General features: G+C 35.0%; 1 protein-coding gene across 4 annotated transcripts in view; it reads left to right on the top strand.

The window, feature by feature from the left end:
• MTMR2 (myotubularin related protein 2) overlaps window positions 1–16,638 on the top strand; it is an 89,885-nt gene that overhangs the window by 3,460 nt on the left and 69,787 nt on the right. For 3 of the 4 annotated variants that reach the window (XM_017505271.2, XM_037730212.1, XM_017505269.2), the window contains exon 2: window positions 7,093–7,163. The exons of the other annotated variant lie outside the window; for it this stretch is intronic. The gene's annotated coding sequence lies outside the window, so the exon portion shown is untranslated. The remainder of the gene's footprint in view (window positions 1–7,092; window positions 7,164–16,638) is intronic. 4 annotated transcript variants of the gene reach the window in all.

The following is a 16,638-nucleotide window of genomic DNA, read 5'->3' as shown; positions in this document are numbered from 1 at the left end:
TGGTAATATACTTATCTCTAATTTCTTTAAGTGCTTTTATTATTACATGAACTCAAGTTAAATATTATGTGTTATGTTTAAATGTATTGATTTGACGTCTTAAGCCCTTCTAGGAAGTAAGAATAATAATACAGTAATCCATGTGGTTGCCCATTGTTTTTTGAAAATGGCATAGTTGGCTGGGCACTGTGGCTCATGCCTATAATCTCAGCACTTTGGGAGGCCAAGGTGGGAGGATCATTTGAGCCCAGAAGTTTGACACCAGCCTGGGCAACATAGTGAGACTCCATCTCTAAAAAAGAAAAAGTTTTTAAAATAAAAATACTTTTAAAAATGAAGGCCTGGTGCGATGGCTCATGCCTATAATCCCAGCACTTTGGGAGGCCGAGGTGGGTGGATCACGAGGTCAAGAGATCGAGACCATCCTGGTCAACATGGTGAAACCCCGTCTCTACTAAAAATGCAAAAATTAGCTGGGCATGGAGGCGTGCGCCTGTAGTCCCAGCTACTCGGGAAGCTGAGGCAGGAGAATTGCTTGAACCCAGGAGGCGGAGGTTTCGGTGAGCCAAGATGGCACCATTGCACTCCAGCCTGGGTAACAAGAGCGAAACTCCATCTAAAAAAAAAAAAAAAGAAAATGACTTACTCCATTGAAGTTGGATGAAAGGCCCATTGTGCAATCTGTAGTTCACACTAAACATGTGAGTCTTATTAAGTACCTGTAGTTGTTTCAGAGTTGCTGTTGTTTCCAGGTACGCCTTCTAGGTCACCATAGGCCTAATGCCTTTGCCCACAAAAGAGCAATTTCATTCTTCATATGATATACAGAGAGTAACTTCCTCATCAGCTATAGTTATGTCGTCCTGCATCTTTAAAAAACAAAAAAGTAATTATCAGCTGGGCGAGGTGTGCATCTGTAATCCTAGCTACTCGGGAGGCTGAGGTACCAGAATCACTTGAACCTGGGAAGCAGAGGTTGTTGCGGTGAGCTGAGATCACGCTACTGCACTCCAACCTGGGCAACAGAGTGAGGCTCGGTCTCAAAAAGAGAGAAAAAGAATTGTCTTTGGTGAGTCCTGCTTAATATTGCCATACTTTAGTAAAGTGTTCAGCAACTCTTGTATATCTTGCTGTTGGCCATTCTTCATGCATGTCTATCCCCACAGAAAGAGGGCGTTACCGAAAAATTCACTTCAGCATCTTGATAATCTACCTATATTCTGTAATTTTATTCTTGTTGGGTGTGCACTGATTCTTGATATAAGTGTGACTTTATAGACTATAGATAAAATAATACTGTAGGTCAGATGTGATAAGAGTAGGCCTGAGCCTCAGAACTGTAATGAGCTACATAGCAGAATTTGACATTATATTGGTAATAATTTGCCATCTTAGTCTGGTTTTCCATTTTTCAGTTTATACACTATTATAAAGTGTACTGCTTTAGTGAGTTTCTTTGATTACTTTGTATTGTGCATAATCAAATGGTAAGATATCTAGAGCCAAATAGGTGCCCAGTGAACAACTAAATAAAAGAATGTCGACGGAACGTTCACTGTTCTTATTTGTTGCTCCCATTCAAAGGATTAAAAAGGATTTCTTCTGTTGAATTTGGCCTGAACACTTGGAATTTCAGGTCTAAGCTAAAGTTATTTTTATGGGAGACTCTGGACATCTTCAGCTGATTTACTGGCTGCATTATCTGTTCTGTGTCCAGTCCTATACATATTGAGGCTATTACATCCTCTGCAACTATCTATTTATCCATCTGCTACTCTTGATTACTTTAGACCCTTTTGCTCTAGCTTAGGTTGTTAGTTGTTTTATTTAATGTGTATTTCTGTCATCATTTATGTACCCTCAGGCTTTAGTTATTCTGGGTACCATACTTGTTTATCCCAGATTATTTTGGTTTTATCAGTTTCTAGTATATAATTTCATTAGCATTGATGAGCATCTTATAGTTACATTTAAATTCCATTAAAAAAATCAAAGGGGAGGTACACATACTCAAAGTAGTTCTCAACTAATTGCATTTCTAAATTGCATGCCTGCCTTAAAATTATCATCATTTGAAAACAGCAATTCCTGGATTTCTGTTTCCATGGATTTTGATTATACTTACAGCCTGAGGAAGTAGAAGAGTTTTGTAGATTTCTAAAACACATTTTGTTGCAAGGTCTCATCTTGAGTTTTAGCCTCAAGGTCACTTAAGAGTGACGTGTTGGAGACCAGGTGCAGTGGCTAATGCCTGTAATTCTAGCACTTTGGGAGGCCGAGGCTGGAGAATCGCTTGAGCCCAGGAGTTCCAGACCAGCCTGGGTCACATGGTAGAACACTGTCTCTACAAAAAATGAAAAGTTAGCTGGACGTGGTAGTGCATGCCTGTAGTCCCATAGTCCCAGCTACTTGGGAGGCTGGTGTGAGAGGATCACGTGAACCTGGGGATGTTGAGGCTGCAGTGGGTCATGATGGTGCCACTGTACTCTGGCCTGGGCAAGACAATGAGACCCTGTCTCAAAAAGATAAAAAGTGATATGTTGGTAGGAAAAATGCTTTTATGTTGTTTTTCTAGTAGTGGTGATGGATTTGTGTACAATCACACATTTTTACCCATTCTCTTTGTCATTCTTGGCATATCTTCTCAGACAGCTGGCTGGCAAGATTAGAGGTAGAAATTATAGCTGTAGAACAGAGTAAAGCTACCAGGTTGAACCTATAATGTTGGCATTATTAGTAGCACCTTGTATAAAACCTTCAATATGTTAGACTAAAAATGACTTACTTTGGATTCCATTATTTAAAAACCGTCAAAGATCCAGGTTCTTTTAGATAAGAGCCAATATTGCTCTGAAATAATTAGTAATCGTCTAGCTTTTCAGAAAGGACATGTTTAAAGAATGCAAGTCGATACCGAACCTGAGATGGGGTCCTGTATATATTTTTCCTTACGCTATTATCAATAGTTTTCTATCAGTGTAGATCAGTAGTTCCCAAAGTTTCGTCTCCAGACCAGTAGCATCAGTGTCTCTTCAGAATTTGTTAAAAATGCAAATTATTGGGCCCTACCTTGAACCTAATTGAATTAAAACTTTAGGGGTTGAGCCCAGCTGTTAAAGTTTTAGGAATCTTTCCAGGTGATCCTGATGGACACTACAGTTTGAGAACCACTGCCTTGGCTCTTTTGCTGATTGGTGCCTTTTATAATGCAATCAACATTAGTTAAAACTAAGTTAAGGTCTGTGTTAGAGCTACTGTAAGCTATTACTTGAGAGCATTTTTGTAAAAATGTTAACTAAAGTAGTACAAGGTAAAAGTCATCTCCTGTAGATTTATTAGATTTGATTTCTAGGCCATTTCCTAAGGCATTTTTCTTTCTCAGCCGTAGGTAACACAAAACAAGAATATGTTTTAGGCTTTTTCTTTAAAATAGATTCTTAGTGAGAAAGATTAGTGGAAACAAGTATTTAACAAAGGTACAGTTGACCCTCGAATCACATGGGTGTGAACTGTTTGGATCTACTTTTATCTGGATTTTCTTCTGCCTCTGCCACCCCTGCCACAGCAAGACCAACCTCTCTCCTCTTCCTCCTCAGCCTGTGCAACACAGTGAGATAACAAATTTTATGCTAACCCACTTCCACTTAAGGGGTGGTAAATATATTTTCTCTTCCTTATGATTGTCTTAATAACATTTTTTTCATTGTTAGAGTACAGTATATTGGTGTGCAGCCTAAAATATGTTTTGATAGACTATTTATGTTATCAGGGAAGCTTCCAGTCAACAGTAGTCTATCAGTAGTTTACTTTGGGGAATAGTCTGGAGAGTCAAAATTACATGCGGATTTTCAACTGCAATGAAGGTCAGCACCCCAACTCCTGTGTTGTTCAAGGGTCAATTGTATTAAGAAGTAATTCCAGGAGGCCATCACCTGAACGAGTAAAGCTTGGATTATGCCCAAGGGAAGGAGATAACCTGGATACAGATGACCAGAAAGCAGTAAGTTTGTTTTGAAAAGCTGCCAAGTTAATGCTGTTGTATTCAAAATCACCAGAGCCAAAGATTGCATGTGATTCAGGATTTGAGTAATGGAAATTCTCCAGATTTTAGTGTGTAATATTTTTCCTTTGTAAGGAAGATGGTTTTGAATATGTAACGTACTTGCTATCTTTGTGTCTACTGTATAATTTAGTTAAATCAGTGGATAATAATTAAACACTCTTAGAGGCAATAGTCAAGGATAGGAAATGATTTTATAAACCTGCTTTCCACAGGAAGTCAAGTTAAAAATGGAACTGTCTAAGAAAATAAGGTTGGTAGAAGATTATTAAAAGGGACTGTGGAAGATGCCTTCTTGAAAATAATAATTTCAGTTCCCTTTCCTCTAGCTTTATTACACAAAACTAATTGTGCCTGTCCCTCCTAATATGTTTCTGTATATGTACCAATGTTGTCATTACTATAAACTGTTAATAAGCTTTATCATTCTTCCCTTCCCCAAGTACGTAGGACCTATGGCAATAATCACTGGTAAAGATTCATTCTTTCAAAAACTCTTACTTTGTATAACTAACTCTTGGGCTCTTTAAATATTTTTAGTCTTAAGTAAATAAGAGCAGATGCTATGTATTAAATATATTAAAAATTAACTGTAAAATATGTTTTACAATATATACTTAAAAATGTAAACACTGTTATTTGGAAAATTCTTTTTTTTTTTTTAATTACACTTTAGGTTTAACAGAGCATAACAGGAAATCCAAACTGACAGTGGCTGAATACAAGAGATATTAATTTTTTTTTCCCACATAAAAGCCTGGAGTTAGTTAATACAGATCTGATATGGTGGATCTGAAATATCAAGAACCCAGATTCTCTTACATTCCAGGGTTCATTCCAGATTCTCTTACATTCATGAACTAAAATTATTGTTGGAACTCTAGCTATTATATCTTCCAGAGGAAGCGAAGAAGAAAAGCATACTCTCTCTCTTTAAAGGATACTTTTTGGCAGTCACATGTCTTTTTTTTTTTTTTTTTTTTTTTTTTTTTTTTTTTAGCTTACATCCACTTGGCTAGAAGATGGTCCCATGGCCATATGTAGGTACAAGAAAGGCTGGGATAGGAAGTCTCTTCTGTGAGGCCTTTGAGATGAACTGAATTTGGAGGTCTGTCACTAAGGTATAGGAGATAATGGGTATTGGAGACATAGCAGCTTTTTCCGTTGTATACACAAATGTATTATTTAAAAGAAAGCTATTTTCCACTGAAAGTCTGCAATACTTCGCTATGCCAGAGACACTTCTTAGAGGTGCAAATGCAATGACCAAAATAGAAAACACTGAAAGAGAGGAGGTAATATATTATTGCAGACCCAGGAAGAGAACTATATCTTGGAGCACTCTGAACTCTTAAGTTTAGCTTTCTATTTTTTTTGTGTCTTGTCTTGGATCAGATTTTAATAATCCTAATCTAGAACCATAAAATCAAAGTGATACATTTAATAATGCAAGATCATTAAGTGATGGAGAAATAGAAATAAAATGATTTATTGTTATGCTATTTTATTTTATATTTCACTTGAAGAGTTCAAGGAATTACATGGTAAAGTAGTAGTGGTAATGAGATTGATGGCCTACTCTGCTTACTTCCAGTTTGACGTCTAAGCCATGTATTCATGTATTTTATGATCTTCTAGAATATTGTATCAGGTTCTACTTAGGTATTTTCGCTCATTTCAGTTGTAAGGATGTGGTTTCCATAAGGGAAATAAATAAAGCTGACCATTTTAGTTTACGAATGCTTTTGCCAGTATTTAGTTTGTTTTTTATATCCTTCACTGAAACATTTTATAAAAAATCAGAGATATCTGTCTTACATATTCTTTTTTCACCTAACTTAATATTTTAAGCATATAATTGCAAGCATAAGGAGTTTAATAATTTGGAATTGAATAGAAGCGGGTATGTATATAAGTCTCCTCTGGATTGCTAAAACATTTATTCATCAGGCTCAGAGGATTTAATAGGCATTAAGTCAGAAATATATCCATTTCACTTCTCAGCAGAATTGCTTTTACTGATAGCAGCAAATGAGCAGTTGTTGAGGTAGGGAGGAGGCCTTGTCTAGAAGTTATGCATTAGCAAAAGGGAAAATAACTGGCTGATGATGGGGTGGTGATTACAAGTCTTAATATTCTTGAGCTGAGCCAAGAAACCCAGTAAAGTTCAAAAATAAAATTTTGTATGGTACAGATGTTCTCTGTTACCAATATAAGATAACATTCTTCTATTATAACCCAAAGCATTGCCTCAAAATAACACCTGAGACAAGCCTTGCTTTCCTAGTGGTAGACAGTTACAGTAATAAATTAATAGTATTAATATTAAACACAATAATAATATATATAGCACAACATTTGTTGCATGCTTACTATGTGCTGGGCATGCTGCTCCATTTCTTCTATGCATTTTCTCATATAATCCTCATAACTGTATAGAGAGTGTTAATGTTTTCATTTTACAGAGAAGAAAACTGAAGATTAAAGAGGGCACCTTGGCATTCGAATTCAAATCTGTTTCACTTCAGGTTCTGTGTGCTATAAAGAACACACATGCCTGAAGATCTGGTGCCTCAGGTCCAGACTAAAGCTTTGTAGTTAGAGGGCAGTCCCAGGGTAGATTGATTGGGTGGTAGTGATGAGGACATGAGTTTCCTCGACCTGCTATTTTGCTAGAGAAGGATAAAAATACACTGCACATTCACCAAGTGAGAGTGTTTGTATTTGGTGAGAATTTTCTTTACCTTTGAATGTTTTTCTTCCTTCTGACAAAATAGGATTTTTTTTTCTTTGCCTAAGACGATAGTATCATTTCATTCATTGCCTGATGATTAAGAGGGTAGTATTGGTAGTATCATTTCATTCAAAAGAACAGTTTTACATTTTGAAGATCATATAAAATATGAAGCAAGTAATTGCCAAAGCCTCCTCCCCACCACTCCCTTCCCTACAGGCTTTGCACAATGATTTAGAATACTTTAGGGTTCCTTAAATTTCTGAATTCCCCTAAGTTCCTTTGTGTTTATTTACAGTTAATGTGTTAAGAGCCATTGACATTTGAAGATCATCAGAAGTGAAGATAAAACATCACAAAAATTATAATGTAAGTGAATGGGAAAATGCAGATAAAAAATGGACAAAAGTTAATATTGCCAACAATATTTCTGGATTATATATTGTCCCAAATGAAATTTGCACATATGAGTAACCAGTAACTTCAAACTTCAGTTCCAATTCCAAGTCACTGTCCTTAAAATTCTGCGTTATCTTCTACTTGGGGAAAATAGCCACTACGTTTTAGTCATCCAGTATCCAGTAGTTTTCCATTAGAATTCTTTTGGCATCCATATTCTGTTTCCTTCCTTTTTCCTTCTTAGCACTTTGCAGTTTGACTTGAGAAGAGGATAAGGGTTCATGTTACATGCCAAATGTAATAGATACTGAAGTCTTTGCTTTCCAGCTATTGATGTGTGTTGTGTATATTATTCAAGTATAATTTTACTACTGTTTTGTGTGTTTCTTGGCCAAAAATATGACCAGTTAGCTAGCTGCCTTCCTTCCATTTCTCTCTTCTTTCTTTACCTGTTCCCTCCTCTTTTCCTTCCTTTCTTTCTTTTTATAAATAATTGTTTAATATTTGTACCCTGCACACTGTGCAACATTCTGAATTCCTAAAAGCTTGTGCTGAAATGAATCATATCATCTTTTTATACTCTTAGAGGCATTAGAGATCATCCAGTTAGTGTTTTTCAAGTGTTGTTGTGGACCACCTGTGTATTTCAGTTAACTGTGAACTTGGTGAACTTTTAAACTTCCTAGTTTACAACGTGGACATTCTGAATCACTAAGGGTGACATTAGAAGTCTGCATTTAAAAATTGGAGAACCACTGATCCAGATGCTTTTGGATTCTAGTCTAGTTTCAAAAATTTTCAGATGTGGAAATAGATCTGGAGAACTCTAATAATTTACCCAAAAGCACAGTAAATGTCAGAGGGCCAGGAAAGGTGGTGGTTTCCTCTAAGATCACAGAGCTATTTAGTATCAGAGATGATCTCCTAATTCCCAGTTCTAGATTTTACCATATATTATCATAATTTTTTTGCAGGGCCATATAGTTTCGCTGTATTTCATGTCTATAGAACCCTCCGCTTATAGCATATATAAGATTATAACCAATCCATCACTGTTCCTGAAAAAAAACAACTAAGAGGGCATATGGGTTATATAAATGAAAAACATACCATTTCTTCATTTTTAGTCAGATATGTGACTGATTCCGGTTTTGAAATCATTGGATGATAGACTTGGTGAAGGAAAGAAAAAACTTTTGTGTATCCACGTTGTTATTCCTACCTGGATTTAAGTTTTATGCTTACAAAAAGGAGGATCTGATTTTATTTTTTGAATGAAATAGTAGGTACAAGTTTTATAGTGTTTTGCAAATAGTAGGTGCTTGATAAGCTATACTATAAGCAGTTTACTGTTAAAACTTTTATTTCTTTGGATTCTGTGACATACACTAGTTAGGAGTTATTTTATTTGCTTTTAAAGCCAGAAACTTTAAAAAATTGAAATAATTTTATTATATTTGTAATACTCACAATGTCAATATTCACAATGTCTCTGAGGGACTGACATTTAAAAAGTATTTTTGAACTATAAGAGTTTGAATTAATTTTAGTATTGTGTATATTTTATATTGTATTGTGTATAGTATATTGATAGTTACTGATTTGTAACTTTATATTAGTAAATCTAGTTATCTAAATTTTGGAAATGCTCCGTAATTCTCAAATTACTAGAAAGTTTAATGATACAATGCCCTCATTCCTTTTTTTTTAAAATAATTTGAGATATATTTTAATTATATGATTTTTTAAAAAGTCATTTTTAAATAGCCTATTGATTTCTAATAAATTTATTGTATTTTACAATTATACATTTTCTTTCCATTAAAAACTTTGTTCTTTTCATAACCATGGAATAAAAATTGTATATATAAATAGCTCTAAAAAGGAACCTTATCTATTATGTGGTTTTCTAGTTTATGATTTCTAACAACTGATCTGGTAAATAGGGAAGAGTATTCAAAAGTAGGGACAGATGCCCTTGGCAGGCATGGATCACTGAGTAATATCAACATTTTGATTTTTAGCTTAACCTTTCTGGACTACAAAGAAAAAGACATTGAATGTTCTACCTTACCTACTGAGTGTTTTAACTTAGTAACAGAAAAAAAAAAAAACCACCTGTGTTAGCTTCACTTATATGACTTTGAAGTTTGTGCAGAAAAATTGCATCCCATTACTTTGAAAGGGTGCTGAAAGATTCATTTTATAATAATCAGTTTTGCTTGTCTTAGAAAAACAAAATTATCTAGAGAGCAAAAATAATGGATTTATGACTTTCTAAATTTAATAATGAATTCAGGTCTGCAAGGTGGGATGAGAAAATTACATGAGAGATCATTTTTCAAGTATAGATTTCCATGTTTTCTATACTGGTCCAAGTAAAAGTGTTTGTTGAGCAAGTATTTAGGGAATAAATACCTCCTCTCAGTGTTTCTGCCTATATACTTCAGTTTGGGACCAAAGAGTTTTCAGAGCTCTAATAATCTGACAAGTTTTCAGTTTAGTTTGATTCTTCTCTCAGTTAAGTGATATTTAACGAACTTTTTCCCTTTAAGCTACTTGTGAATCTGTATGTTTTAATTTGAGCTATCATCTTAATTTGAATCGGAGGTTTTTGAACAGATTCTGAAAAGCTCCTTAAAGGGGATGCTGTGGCTGTGGGACTGGTGCTGGAACTCAAGGTCCTTCCTGCCCTCCATTCCTCACCCCTGTCTCCCAGGGACACATTCATTTTGAGCAGATTACTTTGGCTTTCACCTGTTTGTTTATTTAAATTTCCTAATAAGTTCTTTGAAAGAAGCAATACTCTGGAGAAAAAGACATATGTAAACTATTTTCTATGCAAACTGGTTGTTCAGAGTTTCTGCTGCATTATTAAATCATATGCCTGTGTTTTAGTTTGGGAAATATAATTGATAGACCTGGAAATAAATTGATAACTGTTTCCAGGGTCACATGTACCTTAGAACCTTGGGATTTTCCAAACTAAGTGCCAACATGCACCAGTTGGAAGGCTGTCCCAGAGCTCAAATCCCCTTTGTTTCTCTGAAGAATACATGTCTCTCATTTCTGTCAATCAGATGCCATGATGATCATTTATATTATCTTTTTTATCTTATGAATTGGTTAAGTTGAATGCAGGGTTCTGGCATAGCATTTTTAAACATAATTAAAAATTAAAAATTAATTTGTTTTGTGGGGGTTGTTTTTCTGTTTTGGGGATCCTGCAAATATTCTGACAGTAAGTCTTTTGTGTCTCAAATGCTTTATACACACTGCAGGCATTTTATTATTATTTTTTTAAATAAAATCTTCAACAGAATGACTAATAGAGCATGAACAGTGCTTATGACACTGTGGTGCATTGTGTAAGTATTGAGAGCAAAATTTGCATTCCTAGAAAAGCTTGTTCACAGTCAGAATATAGAAGGCATTCTTTAATGTTCTTGGGCAAACATGCTGTGTATGTGCTCAGGACATTACTTATAAGAAAATAACTTTTTAAAAAGAATCTTTCTACGGAATATTGAAGAAAAGTTGAATTGGCAGTGACAGTGAAACAGTTTAAGGCAAGTGGTTTAGATCTTATTGTAATGGACTATGGTCAGTAGAAATGCAGCCTCTCCTAAATCCTCTAGAGGCATTTGTTTACTAGGATATATGAAAAGATAGATTATTTGTTTATAAATTTCTAGCTTGATTTCACTTTAGAGTATATACTGTTGGTATGTTTATCTACATCTTTAATTTTCAGAAATACTTTTTCACTTTTACAATAAATATTTTTGTTGAATTAAATATTAGATTCTGTTCATTATTGTGAAGTACCTTCAGGTGTTGCTGTGATTGACAATAAAGTAATGATAATTCCATTAACTGTCTAGCAAACCAGTGGAGCCAGAAAGGGTCAATACTTTTCTTTCTAACAGTTCCATTGAAAAATACTGGTGGTGAAATTGGTTTTGTGATTGATGTTTTGTGTCTGGCTTCTGATTTAATACGTATATGAAAAATCATGTACGGGGTATGTGTGTCTGTGTGTGTGTGTGTGTGTGTGTGTGTGTTTATATATATATATTTTAAAATTTCTCCCCAGTATTTGTGTTATGTGATTCATCACTTAACTAAAACTTTTAAGTTTAAAAGTATGTATATTCAATTTTCCTAGTGTACATGAAAAGATTTTACAGTATAGAGCTGAATGAAAAGTACTTATAGGGCCTGATGCTTTGCTTAATTTTAATTTAATTAGTGGATGCCTTCTTAAAAGTAGACTTCTTGTTCTGTTCTTGTATTTCCACAATGCTATTTGTTGAACACTTTCTACCTGTTCGGTATTTAACACTAAGAACTTTCTATAGATCTTGCTTTTTGATCCTTATTGCAATCTTGTATCATTATCATTTTATAAATTAAGAGAGAACTCTATCCACAGTATTTAGTACATTGATGGTATCAGTAAATGTTTGTGGAATGGAGGGGAGGTTAAAAAAAAAAATAAAGGTGATTTAGGAAGTTCCTGCTCTGGAGAGATCAGGAGGGAAGATGGCTGAGGCTTTTAGTTGGAGGTGGAAGACCTCAGTCTCTATCCTTCCAAGGAAGCTTGAGATGTGGAATATTTGGATGTGATAATTGACCTCCTGCTATCTGGAGACAGATTTTTCTGCCTTTGTAGCATTAAAAGGGATTTTTATAAGTCCAGAGTTTGAGTCAAATTATACTTCCGTAGTAGGTACCAAAATTCATTTGTTTAGACATAATCTTCTTAATTTGCAAATTTTTAAGGAATATTTGTAACTAAAAACAAAATCTAAATGAAACAACAGCAAGAAAATAAACAAGAGTGCTTTGTCTTATTTATTGATTCTATGTTGAAAAGCATATAGAGAGTAATTCTTTTCCCCCCACCAATAATTAGTTTGTATTACTCTCTTTACCTAAATGCTACACTTCTTTGAAATAGTAGAATTTTTGAGACCAAAAGGGTGAAGCATTGTGTAGTGTAACCATAGTGTAACCAAGGAGAAAAACCCTTTGTTATAATAACAGCAGAGAAGTAAATGTGTGGGAATGACTAAGAATCAGATGATGGGATTACTGTTTTGATCTTGTGGTGGAAAGATACCTCTCTGGCTGAGATGGTGGCAGGGCTTTTAGAAAACCAAGGCAGACTAGTGCTGCACTACGTTATTCTGTTACTATAAACCTAAGTCTTATTATTTCATGTGCATGCATGTATGTATATATTTCAGAGTGCTGGTTATACTCTGATAAGCTTTGTTGTTTTGAGAAAATATTTTCTTTATCGCCACTTCATTAATTTCTAAGGGTTGTGTTTTGTTTATACATATCTTTTGACATAGCATATACAACTTATTTGGATAAAGATGTTAATGTTCTTGAGGGAAGGTATGATTGTTTTTGTTATAAGGTACATTTAATTCTCCATTATTTTGAATCTTATTAATTCAGGTTATCCTGAAAGTAATTAATATTTATTTATGGCTTAGATATTTGAGCCTTGTGGGTTTTTTTTTTTTTTTGTACCTCTATTAAAGAATTCATAGGAACAGAAGGGAATAGTGATTGTAATTTAATTTCTTAATGCTGGTTAATGATTTGGGCAGAAGTGTTCATGCTAATTGGGAATGAGGAAAAGATTTTTATGATGTGGCTGTATGAGAGGCCTTTCTATGGGGAAAGTTTATGCAGTGTAATTAAGTGATGTTGAAAGGCAAGTCTCTTAATCACATTTTCAAATGGGACAATAGTTTGTATGTGTACATGTATGTATGTACAGGGGGAGGGAAGAATTGGGGGTATTTTGTCTATCGAGGGATAAAGGGACATTAAAAATGGTAAGCTATACTTTAGCAATTATTTCTAGTATTTAGAACTGAGATTCTTCACTCATCTGGGATCGCAGAATTTTGTGTTTGTGCTCTGAGTCGTAGAATCTTAGATTTGAACTTTGAGACCATCTTGTATAGTGATTCCACCTCTCAAGTCTTCTTTATGGCCTTTGAATGTCATCATTTCTTCTCTGCTCAAAACTTCCTGCTCCATTTTGGAGACCATTCTCATGAAGACAGAGGCCTCATAGGACATAATAAATGAATATGTATGTAGCCTATCAATTAAATGAAATATGGATACATAGCTGCGTTTCTTAGTTAAGCATACATTGAGAAAAATATGTTTTTGGCAGGAGAGGGAGGTGGCCTTATAGTGATTTAAAAAGTGTATTTGGACCATGAACCATATATCTTTATATATCATCTTTTCATTTTTGTGCACAAATTCTATCCAATTAGGCTTTTGTCAAAAATAGAATTACGTGGTTTTTTTTTTTGACATTTTGTGATTTTTCCACAAGTCTTTCTTTCTAGTGATTTAATATTTTCAAATATTTCTTTATTTAACGTTTGTTCTCTATAAATCATTTATCTCCTTATTGTATTTATTTATTTTTAAACTTTTAGTTTCAGGAGTACATGTACAGGCGTGTTATATAGGTACATTTTGTGTCATGGGTGTTTGGTATACAGATTATTTCATCACACAGGTAATAAGCATAGTACTTGATAGGTAGCTTGTTGATACTCGCCCTTTTTGTACGCTCAAGTAGGCCCCGGTGTCTGTTGTTTCCTTCTTTAAATATAGATTGAGTTCCCTGTGTACTCAGTGTTTAGCTTCTACTTATAAGTGAGACCATGTGGTATTTCGTTTTCTGTTCCTGCATTAGTTCACTTAGGATAATGAACTCTCCAGCTCCATGCATGTTGCTGCAAAGGACATGGTTTTGTCCTTTCTTATGTGTAGTATTCCATGGTGTGTATATACCACATTTTCTTTATTCAGTCTACTGTTGATAAGCATCTAGGTTGAATCCATGTCTTTTCTATTGTGAATAGTCCTGTGAAGAATATACATGTGCATGTGTCTTTATGGTAGAATGATTTATATTCCTTTGGGTATATACCCAGTATGGGATTGCTCTATCGAATGATAGTTCTGTTTAAAGTTCTTTGAGAAATTGACACACTGCTTTTTACAGTGGCTGAACTAATTTACATTCCCACAAGCAGTGTATAAGCATTGCTATTTTTCCACAAGCTCACCAGCATTTGTTATATATTGACTAATAATAGCCGTTCTTGCTGGTACAAGGTGGTGGTATCTCATTGTGGTTTTGATTTACATTACCCTAGTGATGTTAAGCATTTCTTCATATGTGCTTGTTGGTTGTGTCTCTATATTTTTTTTAAATGGTGTCTAATCATGTCCTTTGCCTACTTTTTTTTTCTTTTTTGAGACAGTCTTGCTCTGTCATGCAGGCTAGAGTGCACTGGCATGATCTTGGCTAACTGCAACCTCCACCTCCCAGGTTCAAGCAGCTCTCGTGCCTCAGCCTCCCTAGTCACTGGGACCACTGGCTAGTGTCATCATGCCCAGCTAATTTTTGTTTTTAGTAGAGACGGAGTTTCACCATGTTGGCCAGGTGGGTCTCGAACTCCTGACCTCAGGAGATCCACCTGCCTCCGCCTCCCAAAGTGCTGGAATTACAGGCATGAGCCACTGTGTCTGGTCCTTTTCTTACTTTTTAATGGAGTTGTTTGTTTTTTGCTTGATTTGTTGAAGTTCCTTATAGATGTTGGATACTGGACCTTTGCCAGATAGATAGTTTACAAGTATTTTCTACCATTTTATAGGTTGATAGGTTTTGTGTGTGTGTGTGTGTGTGTGTGTGTGTGTGTGTGTGTGTGTGTGCCGTGCAGAAGCTCTTTAGTTTCAGTAGGCCCCATTTGTCAATTTTTGTTTACGTTGCAATTGCTTTTGATGTCTTCATCATGAAATCTTTTCCAGGGCCTGTGACCAGAATAGTGTTTCCTAGGTTTTCTTCAAGCATTTTAATAGTTCTACGTTTTACATTTAAGTCTTTAATTCATCTTGAGATGATTTTTATATGTGGTATAAGGAAGGGTTCCAGTTTCAATCTGCATATAGGTAGCCAGTTATTCCAGCACCATTAATTGAATAGAGTCTTTTCCTCATTGCTTGCATTTGTTAACTTGGTTAAAGATCATATGATTATAGGAGGGCAGCATTGTTCCTGGGCTCTCTATTCTGTATCATTGGTCTGTGTGTCTGTTTTTGTATTAAAGCCATGCTGCTTTAGTTACTGTAGCCTTGTAGTATAGTTTGAAGTTGGGCAATATGATACTTCCAGACGTGTTCTTTTTATTTAGAATTGCTGTATTTGGGTTTCTTTTTGATTCCAGATGAATTTTAAAATAGTTATTTTATAATTTTGTGAAGAATATCATTGGTAATTTTGTAGGAATAGCATTGAATCTGTAAATTGCTTAGGGCAGTATAGTCCTTTTAACAGTATTGATTCTTATCCATGAACATCGAGTGTGTTTCAATTTGTTTGCAACATCTTTGATTTCTTTCAGCAATGTTTTGTAATTCTCATTGTAGAGATCTGTCACCTTCCTGGTTACCTGTATTCCTAGGTATTTTATTTTATTTTTGTATAGGTATTATGAATGGGATTACACTCTTGATTTGGCACTGAGCTTGGATTTTGTTTGTGTATAGAAATAGTACTGACTTTTGTACACTGATTTTTGTATCCTGAAACTTTGCTGAAGTTGTTTATCAGATCTAGTAGCTTTTGGGCAGAGACTGTTGGGTTTGCTAAGTATAAAATACATCATCTGCAAACAGAGATGGTTTGACTTCCTCTCTTTTTATTTGGATGCTTTTTATTTCTTTCCCTTGCCTGTTTGCTCTTGCTAGGACTTACTGTGTTATGTTGAATACGAGTGGTGAGAGTGGGCATTCTTGTCTTTTTCTGTTTCTTAAGGGGAATATTTCTAGCTTTTACACATTCAGTTTGATATTGGCTATAGTTCTTATTATTTTGAGGTATGTTCCTTCAATCCTTAGTTTGTTGAGGGTTTTTAACATGAAGGGATGTTGAATTTTATTGAAAGCCTTTTTGTATCTATTGAGATGATCATATAGTTTTTATTTTCTGTTCCGTTTATGTAATGAAGGACAATTAACTGATTTGTGCACCAGCCTTGCATCCCAGGGAGAAAGCCTACTTGATCGTCGTGGATTAGGTTTTTGTTGGACTGCTTGATTCGATTTGCTAATATTTTGTTGAAGACTTTTGCAGCTATGTTCATCAGGGATATTTGTCTGAAATTTTCTTTTTCTGTTGTCTTACTGCCAGGTTTTTGTATCACAGTGATGCTGGCCTCAAAGTGAGTTAGGGAGTCCTTCTTCCTCTTTTTCGGGGGGGGGGGTTCTATTTTTCATAGGAATGGTACCAGCTCTTTTTTATGCATCTAGTAGAATTTGTCTGTTGCCTGTGAATCCATGTGGTCCTGGGCTTTTTCTTGTTGGTAGGCTTTTTATTACTGATTCAGTT

Source organism: Cebus imitator, unplaced genomic scaffold (assembly GCF_001604975.1).
Source record: "Cebus imitator isolate Cc_AM_T3 unplaced genomic scaffold, Cebus_imitator-1.0 Scaffold336, whole genome shotgun sequence".
In the NCBI taxonomy this organism is placed as follows: Eukaryota; Metazoa; Chordata; class Mammalia; order Primates; family Cebidae; genus Cebus; species Cebus imitator.
This window is presented reverse-complemented; position numbering and strand designations above follow the sequence as displayed.